The 14,958-nt window shown below is 37.0% G+C and overlaps 1 protein-coding gene across 2 annotated transcripts in view; it reads left to right on the top strand.

Moving 5' to 3' along the window:
* Positions 1-12,034, top strand: part of LOC143890036 (SNF2 domain-containing protein / helicase domain-containing protein / F-box family protein) — a 42,857-nt gene extending 30,823 nt beyond the window's left edge. Inside the window, exon 9 of one of the 2 annotated variants that reach the window (XM_077394667.1) lies at positions 11,595-12,034. The gene's annotated coding sequence lies outside the window, so the exon portion shown is untranslated. Of the gene's footprint in view, positions 1-11,590 lie in introns of both variants that reach the window. The other variant, XM_077394594.1, reaches the window with a different exon arrangement.
* Positions 12,035-14,958: the final 2,924 nt, after the last annotated feature.

The raw sequence follows: 14,958 nt of genomic DNA, 5'->3' as shown, positions 1-14,958 counted from the left end.
ATCTTTAACATTTGGATGGCGGTTAATGGCAGGCGGTGCATATTTTCTAGTTTGACATTTGGATGATGCTTTGACATCTTTTCATCATGTGATATGTTGTCTTTTTGTTAGGTGAGTATGGGGAAGCAGAAGTTCTATGCTGTCTTTAATGGCAGGAGGCTTGGGATTTACTACACTTGGCCAGAGTGTCATGAGCAAGTTGACAAATTTAGCGAAACATGCTACCGTTCATTTGGGACGTTGGCGGAGGCTCAGTTACAGTTAGACGCATATTTGGAGAGAGCCAAGTATCGGAGTAGCGAAAGGGCAGAGCCGGTGCCACAGAGGGTTACCATGGGTGTCCGTCTTTCTTGTTGGTTCCATTATATTGCTTTTAAAATCTGCTTCGTAAGTTGTTTTGAGTAGTTAGTGGACTATTTGGTAGGGCTTAGGGGGCATAACTTGCTTTATATGTGGTAAAGAACATATTATGTGCTGTTTCTTTTCTGTTTCCATGGCAACTGAATGCATATTCTTGTTGTTTCTTTACTGTTTCTTTTCTGTTTCCTGGCAACTGAATGCGCACTCCTACTGCTTTCTTAGCAGTTTCTTTTCCTTTCAGTTTCCTTCTGCTACGTCATTTCCGTTTCCTGCGCGCAACTGAACAGGCCCTTAGTGATTGAGTCAACCAAATACTTGCCTTATTGTCTGAAATGGAGAAATCTGAAGTAGCCTCTAACAAGAATCGGGAAGAAACAGTCCTGGAATCATAGAATCATTCGCACTAAGTTTTCCATTCACTTGAAACTTTAAGTCTCAACCAAGATGAGATACACACCCTAAATACACAGTCCTTTTATCCTAAAAGTCCCCTTTTTCGTAGCCATATAGTATTTATGTTTTATCCTTAACAAAATCGATAAAAACTTAATTTTTTAAACTTAAGTGCTAATTTTCTAAAGGATATAAGTTAGAAAATAAAATCTTTCATTTAATAGGAATCTCTTTACAGAAATAAATAAGTTAGAAAATAAAATCTTTCACTTAATAGGAATCTCTTTACAAAAATAAATAGTATGCTTCCTATTACACATATACAAAAGTGTTTTTCCATAAGATCCTTAACCATTTATAAATAACACACACGTAAGGGACTGTTTCTATAAAAAAACAGTTAACAAGGTATATTAAACATGTACAAATAGTGCTGATTTTGATTAAAATAACACCGTAAAACTTGTAGATTATATTTATACATCATCCCTCACTTGAAAAACAATATTTACGCTTTACATAACTATTTTATAAAAGGGATTACTTAAAACAGTCCTTAAAATCAATGATACTCGCTGATTTTCTTAGGAATCAGCCCCTTAAAGGTTTAGAAATATTCTATATATGACATATACTTCACATACGGCAATACCTATAACTTGTACAATACATAAGGGAAGAAATCGACACAAAACAGCCGCCCCCTATTCACACTGTTTATATGCTGATTTTTCGAAAAATATACTCTTTTAAAACCTTTATAACACACTAACTAATCCAAATCTCTATGAATAACAACATATATACACTATACATCGAATATATAGTGAATTTGTTTGAAAAGCAGTAGTTATCATATGCCGATTTTTGTGTAAAAACCTTAGAAATCATTCAAGAAAAGACATGCATAGATTTTTGTCACCCAAAACTAATTTTCAAACACTCAAACAAGATTATTGCACAAAAAAACCCTAAAAAGAGACATCAAAATTCCTTTCTTGATCCAAAAGAAAACCCACACTTATCCGAATGAAAAATAAGGATTAATTTATTCGGGTACTTACTTGAAAATAAAAGTCAAATTGAATTGAAGCCCCTAACTTTTCGTCTCCTCTTCTTCCTTTTCTTCTTTTTCTTTCTTTCCTCTTAAGTTTCCATCTCTTCTTGCCGTACTCTCTCTCTCTCTCTCTCCCAAACGTATGAAATTTTGGGAAGAGAGGGGCGTCCAAAAATATATAGTGTGTGCGTGAGTGGTTTTCCAAAATTTGGTGGAAACTCTCCTAATCAATTCCTTATTTGATTATATATCTATTCTCCTACTTTATTCCTAATTGCATGATCCAATTGGGAATAGAAAGTTTATAAAACTCTATTGTATAAGGGTTGAAAATGGCCCACATGTAACTAGGCGTGTAAACAGATCGAATTCGATTCGGATATGGCTATATACAAATTCGATTACAGTATACACTATCCGAATTCAGATTCTGATTCGAATTCGACGTATATTTAATATCTATTACCGAATTCGATTCCGGCGGATATTGTTCGAATTCGAATATTATCCGTATACGTTTATCCGGTAAATTCGAACATTTTATTGCTGCACTTTATCTTACTTCTCGTTCTTACTCCTCGAATGAATTTTTCAAACCCTAAAACCAGACTTCTACCTTCTCTTCTCAAAATTAACTCTCAAACCCTAAAATATATGAGATCCTCTTCTTCCTTTTAAAACAAAGGCAGAGAGGGGGGCGGTGAGGATGGATGATGGTGCTGGTAGTGGTCTTTAGGTTTTTTTTTTTGTGTGTGTGTGTGTGTGTGTATGATGGAATGGGTTTGGGCTATTTGAACAGGGGAAGTGGGAGTGCTGATGGTGGAAGATGAAGGAGAAATGGGAATGGAGATGGGGATTGGGTTAGAGATGGAGGTGACTGACGGTGATGGAGGTGGCCTTGAGAAGGTGGAGAGGGGCGGCGGCGGATTTTGGTGGGGGTTGGGGCTCCAAGGAATGCCAGAGATGGTGTCTCGGCCTCGTCGTTTCTCCTCTCTATTGCTTCTCCTTGCAAACCTTAGAAGTCCTCTCTTTTAATTGCATTTTGAGTTTTTATGTAACCCTAAGTTGGAAAATTGATCTGAGTCGTCCATTTACCATCAATGACGATGGCCTTCTTGCTTTAGAATTCTCTAAAAGCTATGCTATCTTCTTTCAATCACCATCATCCATTTGTCTCTTTCATCTTACAGCCCCATTTGTTGCTTCATAAAGAAGCCATGTCAAACTCCAAGAATGCCCTTAAAATTCATTTTTCTTTTAGAAACAGAAGATAGTGTGTCATAACTAAAAATAAATATTAATGATATTATTAATAATAAATAAAAAGGATGTACTTCTCGGATTCGGATGTTAAACGGATCGGATATACCATTTACCAGATTCGCATCCGCTAAGAGCTGAATATTTGATAAACGGATTCAGTTAATATCCGCTTGAAATGGATTCGTATAATATTCGTTTTAAACGAATTTGGATGCGGACGGTTATCGAATTTTCAAATATCCATTTACACCTCTGCATGTAACTTGAGAAAAATATGGGAGAGCAAAACATGTGCACGCCCCTTATGGGAAGTCATGCACGCCCAAAGCTTTGTGGAGATTTGTAAATCTCCAAATTTTTAGCATCTTCCTATATTTTCTCCTATTTTCTTTCTTTCTTTATAGAATTAAATAGTTCCTAATCTTGATTCATGTATATTTGTAATATATATCCATATACTTTAGATATATAATTATATATATATATATGGCTGATTTTTTAGGGCCCACAATAGATGCCCAAGAGGGGAAAAGAATTGATTTGCCGTACCCACTCTAATTTGGAGTGGGCGGCTATATTTTTGGGGAGGATGGGGATACGACCAATATTTTTAGGAATTGGGAGTCAGTTACAAAATTTGGAAAATATGGAATATGCCTGTATTTTAGGGATTAAGAAATACGCCACGAATTTTAGGGGTTGAAAATACGAAGAGTAATTTCTCCACTCAACTTTACAAGTGCCAAAAATACCCCTAAGCCAACTTAAAGTAATATACTAATTAGGGTAATTTAGTCTCACTTGCTTTATTAAAATTAGGGTGCAATTAACAAAAGTTTAAACTATTAAAACTTAATTAAAAGTTTCAGTTAGGGTAATTTAGTCTCACCTACTTTATTAAAATTAGGGTGCAATTAACAAAAGTTTAAACTACTAAAACTTAATTAAAAGTTTCAGTTGTTACATTCTATCCCCCCCCCCCGAATAAATTTCGTCCCCGAAATTCCTCACTCCTAGTTAAATTTTGATTCTACTTACCCTTTACATAAGTCAATTGAGAGCTTATGAAATGTAACTACATTAATATGATAGGTCCTAAATTTTAAAGATACCTTCAGGGGTTGAAAAGTTATCGCCTACCGACTCTCCTTCAATAACCTCGATCCTTGGTCTCTTTCTCACTGCACTAGTGACTTCTTCTTCCGAGTGAAGTGATACTTGATCTTCCATTCTCCACAACTCTCGTAATCAGATGAAATAATATGGATAATCCTTTCTATTGTCTTTTCTCTTTCAAGTTCGGGAATTTCTTCTTCAGGTTTTTCCTCTGGTTCCCTTTTGAAATCAAAAGAATTGTCCTCATATTTCCTTTTTAAGGATTCAACATTAATTGGTATTGACATCTTTCCTCAGGCTCTGTCTCTTCGGAAGAGGAATCTTTGGTTGCAAACATTCTTTGCCAAGCTCTCCTTTCATTATCTGTCTGCCTATCCCATAAGTATGTCTTGTTGATGGATTTTCTGGCGGTAATCTTTGTGCGAACCATCCTAAATTTTCAATAATTTCGTGACAAAATTGTCAGATATAGCAATATACTATCTCTAAGAATAACCACCATATGTAGAGGAAATCTTCAAAAGTCAAAAAATTTATCATTGATAAGATCTTGGTGCATTTTCATTCTTATCATCATCAAATCTCTCATATACATACTTATATATTTTCATCAGCAATCTTTATAATCATGTAGAATTCAAACAGAAAAAATTATCTTTCTAATATGATCGCACTTTTGGTACATTGATATTAACCATCCAATAACGTCACTAATGAAAATCCTTCTCTCTACCTTGCTACCTTCAATCGTAGTTAACAATCAACTTCCTATCAAATCCACTTAGAATCTTCATACTCCTTCAGATTATCCTCAAATCCTTCTCTCTACCTTGCTACCTTCAATCGTAGTTAACAATTAACTTCCTATCAAATCCACTTATCTTCAAACTCCTTCAGATTATCCTCAAAATCCCTTTATAAAATGATCCGAGGCTCAAAAGGTTTAGCCCTTCTTCCTGATACTAACGCAAATCAATTTTAAATTTCCTAAGATCCACAAATCTCTCTCTTTTATGAATCCTACAATTTCATATCCATAATTCTGTTGCACTGATTATGGACACAAAGCCTCTAAGAATTTCTACCCTAGGCCAAATACTCTACTCTCTTATGATCTCCTTAAGGAAGAATGCTGCTAACATCTGTATGCACAAGTAAATCCCAAAATTGGTAATTAATTAGCAGACACTTAAAATTTTCTTGAACTAACCTTCCCCGGAAATATTAAGCGACTCCGCATCTCCTTGAGTAAGCGCGAAGAGTCGATTGGACTGCGCATCCTTTCCTGCATTTTGAGGGCGATTCTGGTTTAACTTCCATTGGTTTTGAGTCGGTACAGAAAGATTTGTTGATGAAGTCTGCCTCGGGGGCTAAGATTGTTGAGGCGGACGTACCGGTGCACCCACAGACTGCCTGCCCAACCAAGGGCAATTAAATTGTTTATGGTTCGGATCCCCACAAATATAACATACTTCCATTGCCCTCCAACACTGTCCAGCGTGACACTTTCCACAGGTTGGACATAAGGTCACCAAACCATTTCCTTCAACCCTCTGCTTCTTTTGGGGCGGTGCGGGATTCTTACTTCCAGATGAAGATATCCTTGAGGCTTGAACGATTCTCACTTCGCTACGCCACTTCAGCCTTCTCACATGCCTCAGCAAGGGTTTGCAGATCAAAATTTATTATGCTCGCCATGATAGTAGGACGAAGTCCATCGATAAACTTATGCATCTTGTCTGCCTCGGTTGATCCGTAACCTGGCACATAGCGAGACAAGGTCCTAAACCTTAAGATATCCTTGAGGCTTGAACGATTCTCACTTCGCTCCGCCACTTCACCCTTCTCACATGCCTCAGCAAGGGTTTGCAGATCAAAATTTATTATGCTCGCCATGATAGTAGGACGAAGTCCAGCGGTAAACTTACGCACCTTGTTTGCCTCGGTTGATCCGTAACCCGGTGCATAGCGAGAAAAGGTCCTAAACCTTCCCCCATACTGAGCTACCGTCAAATTCCCTTGCTTTAAAGATGCAAATTCCGCGACCAACACATTTTTGACATGGGTTGGGAAATACTGGTTGTTGAACCGCGTCTTAAATTGAGCCCATGTCTCATTCCTGGCTCCAGGATAGCTTTACTTCACTGACCTCCACCAAGTTCCTGCCTCCTTCGTCAACAAGAATGAGGCCAACTGAATCTTTTGTGCATCATTGCAACCCATAAAAGCAAAGATTCGCTCAACTTCGATGATCCAACTATTGTCCGCCATCAGATCCCCAGTTCCTTTTAATTCTGTGGGATGATAATCCCTGAACTGGCGATGTAGCCGAGATGGATCATTCCCCGGCTAGTGACCAGCAAGGTTTGCAACGATATTCTGAAGAGCTGTCTGACTTGTCGCTTGGGTTTTCGCTTTACCCCTCAATAAGTCTGCGATCATTTGCAGAGGATCTTGATCATTCCCTTCCTGACCGCCACTTGTTCCGGCAGCATCTCCCCTCCTTCGGTATGTATTCATCTGATGAATGAATTTAACATGCGTTATTATAAAAGATCTTCTTAATACAACAAACAACAAATTAGTGGTGAGTTGGTACATTTTATTTATATTTATCCTAAAAATCTATGCTGGTGTGTGTTTTCTTACATATAAGGGAGGTGTGCATAGTTCAATTGTGATGCGTAACCCATTCTTAGGACCTACCCAAGACTGAATTCAGGTTCCTCACTGATTAAATCTGGCCTAGCTCTGATACCACAACTGTAACTACCCGGCTGCCATTTGCCTGAGGTCACTACAAAAAACCACAACAAGATAAATAGTGGAAGCGATAAATGAAGCTTAATAATTTAAAACCTTTCCATAAATATTATTCTCAACAACTAAAATAATGACCATTTCTCAAATTAATAAACCACTATCTTAAATAATCAAATCCAACCATAACAAATTTATAACCAACTAACTAAAGTCTTTAAATCAAATGGATAAAAAGAAACTTAATTCCACTCATGTCAACTCTCGGTATTAACATCATATCACACCGAACTTCGGACACCAAACTCTTCCCATCCCGCATTGGTTTCATCAAATGTTTTCATTGGCGAAGGGTCCTTCCTTGACACCTACATTTCCTGTAGGGTGGGTTAGAAGCAAATATTGAAAAGGCTCAAAGACTAAATCTAAACAATTACTATGATATTTATCAATCTAATCACTACACAAAGAAATAGTAGTTTGATAATCAAAATTTTGAAATAGTTGGAACACATTTAAAATAATTATGAATGCAATGCATGACAAAATTAATCTCCTTATTCCCCAATGATCATGTGGCAATCCCCATCGATTTTCTTCTCATATACAGCGGTGGCTTATTAACCTGGCCGATGATGATTGACCATCAAGGACCCTCCGTTCCCTAATGGAACGTGATCCACTTTAGGATTTCTATCTACATACACCAAAATGAAATGAAAAAGAAGAAAGGATCTCTACGCTTGAAAAACAAGTAAGAGATTTGCAAGGAGAGATAAATAAAGCAGGTTGAAGCAGATGACAAGTTACAAAGAAAGGGAAGAGGTTATACAAGTAAATTCGCAGTCATCGTGCCTCATCGGAATTGGAAACAATACTTGAATCCGACGTGAATGAAGACTTAAGACGTTGAAAGTATTCGAAAATTTAAGCCTCGGCAAATCAGTTTCCAATGAAAAAATATTCTGGGACAATGAAACACATATGCCCGTGGTATTAATCTTTTAGAACATGGAGCCAGAAATAGTCTCATATTATTTCGAAAATGGATTCATAGGAGCATTTGGAGTTTTCAGACAGCAGAAGGAAATGATAAGTAGAGATGTAATATATCCTCATCTTATTGTTAGATCCAAAGAATAACATTCTAGTACGATTTCAAATATGCTTGGCAATGTCTAAAAACATAAGAGATCTATTGATCTTCGGCATTTAACTACAATTCATATTTCTTATCATTCGACTCGGGTTTATCAGCTCTTATGATTTCAACTTAGCTTTTCCTGTAACAAAAACTTCCACAGATTTGGCCCACTAAAAACAGTTGTTTCCATTAAGTTTTGTGTTCGTCATTTGAATGACCAAATCATTTGTATTTACCTTAGTTTCCATAGCAAAGAAGAGCATAGAGATGAAGGATAAGAAAACACCTTTTCACATGGCCATGGAGGTAGCCCTTCACCGCCATCGACAACACACATGCACACAATAGTCTACACATGAAACTGCCTTAGCGGACCTTTGTCAAACATCTGGTGCCCAAGAAATATGTCCTCAATCCACACACTTGCACACAACAAAACACAACATTAACAGGTTATATAATTATATCTGTATGCAGGTTCAGATATAACCAGACAACGCCTAGATCTGAAATAATTGCCTAATCTAACCAAACCACGTCCAAATCTAACATAACGACCAGACCAGATCAAACCCAACCATGCCCAAATCTATAATTTTCAGCAGCCACGACCAAGAAAAATATTATACCACTATGATCAAGCTTTAATCGTAAATAATGAGTACGCTTTTCTTGAAATCATTATTTGAATCACGCGACACCACGATCAAAGCTTGAGATCACCACATCACATATAAACATCACCACTATGAATACTTAGATCATCCACATTTGATTGCTTCGCAACGAGATTTCAATCACCACGTTGTCACAGAAAAAAAGACTTCACTTCTTGTTTCCTCCCTCTTTTGGTTGTTTCAAGAAAAGGAGAGCAAAAGATACCGAGGATCCTAAAAAAGAATCAGCCCTGCTCTGAGACCATGTTGTTACATGGTAGAGAGAGATGCGTTTTGCGTTAATTGTCGCAAAATATCTATTCCCCTTTTTTTCTTTCATTAAATTTGGTTAATGGCCAAACTACCCCTACAGAGTAAATACACATTGTAATAGGGACCATATTGGTCATATTGGCTTTGGTATATGTCACTAAGTGACAAAGATTTATGTGTCCGTGCTTGTGCCTCGCTGTAGTTTATATCTTATTCTTTGTTATTTCGTCAGTTTTCATGCATTTTTCATTTTCTTAGTGTTTATTTGCCTTGTTTTTTCCATGTCCTTTTTTTTGTTTTTTGTCGTTTTCTTTTGTATTTTGTTGTGCATTGTGCCAAGTGTATGTTAGTGCCACTAATATATATGTCTGAACTTCAAATAATGATACTTATTTTTTTAGCCTCATGGCTCTTTTTGGTATTCTATAATTAGTGTATTCAAGGTTCTGAAAATCGGAATCGAATTGTAAATCGTAGTAGGGTTCGAATCGTAAATCGTAAGATTTTTTCAAATTTATATATAAAAATGAGAACAAATATAAAAAATGTAAAAAATAAGAATAAAATGAGTAATTATCTATTTTCCATTTGAAACTATTAAATTAAATATAAAATTCCATGATTAGTAATCCGAAGCACAAACCATATTCATCGCACAATAAATTACTAAACAAAGCACAAACTATATTTATCATACAATAAATCATTATATAATTTATCTCAACAACAAACAAATCACATACTCAAATCTATAGTAATCATCAATGGTGCGCCTGAGGGATACTTTAAGGCTTGGAGGGGGATTCGTCATGGAGACCCTCTTGCCCCATACCTATTCATTATGGTGGTCGAAGCTCTTCGTCTCTTATTATCTAAGGCAAGTAATTTGGGACTTATTCATGGCCTTCATGCTGGATCGAGTGCTGAGGAAATCATCCATCTCCAATTTGCGGATGATACACTGGTATTTCTGCAGAATAGTCCTCAATCTATTCCTAATATTAAGAAGATATTTAAGTGGGTTGAGGCTTCCCCGGGTCTAAAGTAATCCGGGGAAAGCGGGTGTGGGAGGGGTTTTCAGAAATTCCGATTCCTCGACAATTGCTACATTCTCTGGCCCGGTGGGTATCTGCGATGCAAATGAGGCGGAAGTCAGAGCCCTTCTATTTTGTTTGCGGTGGGCACTTGTGAATAATCAAAGTCCAATAATTATTGAAGGGGATTCTACTAATGCAGTGGGTTGGGCATCTGGTTCCTCGAAGGGACCCCTGGAAGCTACAGGACCAAGTGGCTGAATACTGGACCTAATGCGAGTCCTATCCCCAAGAACTGAACATCGGAGACGATCGGCGAATGAGGTGGCATATATTTTGGCGAAGGTTGGAGCCCAACGGGATGAAATGAAAGTAATTACCTCTCTGGAATATGTAATGGAAGAATTCACGCACTGTGGTCAATGTAAACTTTTCTCAATATATGTAATGGAATCCCTAGGTATGCCTAGGGATTCCTGATTAAGTGTAATAGCATGCTGGGACTCCCGACTGCTAATCTATTATTAATGAAATGTCGCTTTTCAAAAAACAATCATACAAATAAATGTTAGCAATAACCAAAGCATTTTGAAATGATTTTCATTTTGAAATCACAATTAGTTCTCAAAATCCAAAACAGACAGAAACGTAAAAATCGCACGATTGAAGTCGAATCATACTTGAATTGTAAGATTTTTACGAAAAAAGATTCTTCATCTGATTTGAATCGTTCAACCCACGAATCGATTTGAATCGTAAGATATTTTAACAATAGAGAGTGTATTACTTTTTTGAATTTTCAATATTCATCCTCTAATATAATAATGTAGAATAATTTTAGTACTTCGGTGTATGTGTTAGGGTCTTACATATTGTTTATTTGTTTTTAGACATACTAGTTCTAGTAGTATCAAGAGTTGAGAGACGGAAAATAGACAGAAAAGCAAACAATTCGTGCCCAGTTGGATGGTAATATCTGTTGGTGAGTCATGAACTTCCTAGTTGTACACAGCATTTGGAAGTATTTGGGTGAATTTGTTTCTAAACCCTCTTTTGTGTTGGTTGTAAGATTTCGTTCTCCCAGTGCTAGGCTTCCTCCCATAGTCACATATATTTGCCTCGGAATTTATCATGAAGTATATATCTCTTGAAATTTTATTTTATTTGTGTTACTTTTTGGGTTTATATTGTGAAAATATATTTTAAAAACATGTGACAATATCTAATTTAAGAGAACTATAAAATAAAAAATATCGTTAAATTGTCGTGATATTTTGGTAATGGTAAATGATAAAATAAAATCTAGTGATATAGATTTTTTAAATCACTGGATTATTCGTTATTTTGTCATTTTATCAAAAATCTTAGTAAAATCATTTTTTTTAGCTTCCTCCAACAATCTTCCCTCAACCATCTATTCTTTCTCTGTTGGGGTATTTACCCTATGCCATATCCCCAGCTTATAAATTCATTCGTGTCATTGTTGTCATGGTTTTAGTTGCTTGTTTGAACTGATATTTCCTTTTTCCGATAGGTAGGGTGGGATCGAATCTGAAACATTAAGGCGGCAACATCAAGAACCTTCCGATCGAGCTACAGGCCCGGCCGGAGTTTGAACTTATGTAATGCAGATTGCTGTTGGAGGAAGGGATTTGAGGTGGTGTACAAAATTCATTTTGTGGCAAACCTTTTGTATTGTCTCTGTTTCATGGTGCAGCAGACTCGGAGTAAATGGTCCTTGCTCTTTGGCCTTTGTGTACAATTTCTGAAGCGGGTTAGGTGATGTTGGCACTGTCCATGTATTTTTCTGGTAGGGCAACTCGAATGCAGGTACTATCACACGCTAAGGGCAATTGTTTTTTGGGAGGTCTCTGATTCCTGGGTAAGTTGTTTGTACATCATTGCATAGTTAAAAGATTTACCCACATCGCTTTTGTTTGACTAGTACATTGAATGAAAAGTCTCGTTGATTATGCAACTCTTGGGTTAAGCTGTTCTCCTACATGAATTTTTGCATTGTCACGGTCCTGAGTGGGGGCCCGCCTAGGTATGGGACTGGGTGGGACCCAGCCTGGTTTGGGACAGGTTTAAAGGGCCTTGCCTAATGTGCTCCATCAGCTCTGGCCTTCCCTAAAGGGCCTTGCATAGTTAAAAGATTTACCCACATCGCTTTTGTTTGACTAGTACATTGAATGAAAAGTCTCGTTGATTATGTAACTCTTGGGTTAACCTGTTCTCCTACATGAATTTTTGCATTGTCACGGTCCTGAGTGGGGGGCCCGCCTAGGTATGGGACTGGTTTAAAGGGCTTTGCCTAATGTGCTCCATCAGCTCTGGAGCTTTTGGCGTATCGGTAAGGTACCTAACATTTGGTATCAGAGCAGCCCCCACGTCCCGTGTTCGAGTCACGGAAGGGGCAACTTGTGGAAAGGGATATTTGGAAAAAAAGGCCAGAGTGAAAGCCGTCACAGTGGGCTACCGAGGACGGTGGATGCGGAAGCGTGGTGGTATGTTACGGTCCTGAGTGGGGCCTGGGTGGGACCTAGCCCGGTATGGGACATGTTTGAGGGGCCTTGCCTAACGCGTTCCATCAGCTCTAGAGCTTTTGGCGTTTCGGTAAGGTACCTAACATGCATATAATCTGTATTTGCTTGCAAGAGAATGGCATCTATTCATGATCATTCCTCACTTGTGCATTCTGGTTGATGTTTGCTTCGATCTTTTGCTTTGAGAAAGTGTTGAATTTCCATGAAAAACCTTTTCTGACGAAAAAAATTTCTTGGTATTTTTTTTTTCTTCCCTTGATTTGCAAGGGGAAACGATGTAAATTGTGGTTAATTTAGAGATGTATTATCGTAAGTTGAAGGTCCCCCTTAAGAAAAAAATTGAATATGGTTTGTTTATCTTTTTTAAGTGTGTTGCAAAAGTAGAAAATTTTAGAAATATTTGTTCCTCTCCAAACTTTTCTAGAAAAATTCCTGAAAATTTTAGAAATATTTTTTCCTCTCCAAACTTTTCTAGAAAAATTCCTGCAAAGCCAAACTCAGGGTATTAAGCAAAACATAAGATTTGTAGAATATCCAGGCCAAAATCTAATATTATTTGGCATTCAATAGGGTTAGTTAATGGCTTAGGGCTTTTTATTCATTACATTCTTTAGGTTTAAAGATAATAATAAATTTGATAGTTAGACTTGATCTGATCCATTGGTTTGGCCTTCGACCAGAAGTTCAATGGTCTGGATTACATATTTTACCAAAAGTTCAATTTTGGGCCATTGATGATCTGAAAAATGGTCTGGATCAACACAAGGTGGAGTTAAAAAATGCATGGTACTATTAGTTTGGAATCCACCTCTGTTGATCTGAACCGTCCATCTGATGACATAGATCTCCAACACCCAAAAAACGCCAATTGGGTAAGTTGTCTCCAGAAGCAAAGAAAAACCTCTTCAATTGTCTCATTCTCTTCAATGACTAATGAGCCATCAAGAAGCTACATCCCATGGTGGTATTAGTTTTACTAGTTCCAACTTTTTACAGTTAGGATTTGCTAGGGACCATCGCATAAGGCATTTCACGGAACAGCTGTTGCATGAGATTGCAGCTGCACAGGCTAAAAGTTTGTTTATTTTATGAATTTATCATTTTTTTTCTTCAAATCTAAAGATTTCTTATTTATACACAGGCCATCGATTCAGCATTGGATACAAAAAGGGGCGGAGATGCCTTCTGCAATGGTCCTTAGCAAACCCCCATTTATTGTTTAATCAGCTGCCAAAAGTTATGAAAGTTCCCAAAAAGCTCTCTCATGCCAATTAAAAAAGGGAAGACAATATGAGTTTTTACAATTATTTTAAATCGGAGTGATAAATCGACCCCCATATATCTTAACCCCCCTCTCTCTCTCTCTCTCTCTCTCTCTCTCTCTAACCCAAAGGAGAGAGGAAGACACATAGGGGGTCGATTTATCACTGCCCTTATTAAAACGTGGTAGTGTGAATATCAATAGGATATTAGCACTACCATGTATTTTACTATCCCTGACTCACCTTGTCTTTTACTATTTAACCAGCTGTCAAAGGTTATCACAATTCACAAAAGCCCCCATAAGCTAATTAAATGGGAAAAAAGGGTTTTTGTGCAATTATCTAAACATGGTAGTGCCAATCTCAGCCCTCCACAAAAAAGTGAGGGCTAATTGTGCTGCAACATAGCTCTGAGGTGATGAAGTTTTACACAAAAAATGAACTCTATAATTTGAAAATTAATACTAATGATGCCTTGAAAAATGGGTTTTAGTTTAATACAAGTTTATTTTCTGAAAAAACTAATATTTTAGAGCGATTTGTTATGCAATTTTTTAAGGAAGCCAATTTGCAGCTACACAGGCTTACTTTTTAGCAGATTTTGTCCCATTCACTTAATTCATCTGATGTGGCTGTTTTCCTATAAAAAAGTGAGCAGTGAAATGACTTTCTGCGAAATTGCCTAACAAATCCCTATTTTAGATTATATTAACTCAGTCGAGTGCTAATTGGATCTATAATTTTAAAGGAAATATATGTAGATGATAATAGCTACCTCTTCTTCTTTTTCTTTTTTTTTTTTTCTTTTTTTTTCTGAAAGTTGACATATTTGATTAATTACTCAAAAAGCATTCGGGACCAGAAGTCCCAGCCTGCTATACAAGAGCATAGTATATATTGGCAAGGGCATACCCGAAACCAATTCAAAATAAACCATACAAAAATGACATAAAACCTAAACTGCTCCTTTCCTCTTTAAATGCCATAACACTATCTATTGCATTCTTGAGCTGCGCACAAAGAATTCTATATCCTTCTAAAAACTTCACAAAAAGGTGTTATGATGACACTCCCAGATTCTAAAATTCGAAGTC

The sequence above is a fragment of the Tasmannia lanceolata genome, unplaced genomic scaffold (assembly GCF_043159265.1).
Source record: "Tasmannia lanceolata isolate RefF3 unplaced genomic scaffold, GAP_Taslan_0.1 ptg000002l, whole genome shotgun sequence".
In the NCBI taxonomy this organism is placed as follows: Eukaryota; Viridiplantae; Streptophyta; class Magnoliopsida; order Canellales; family Winteraceae; genus Tasmannia; species Tasmannia lanceolata.
Note: the sequence above shows the minus strand (reverse complement) of the source record. Positions and strands in the feature narration are given on the sequence as shown.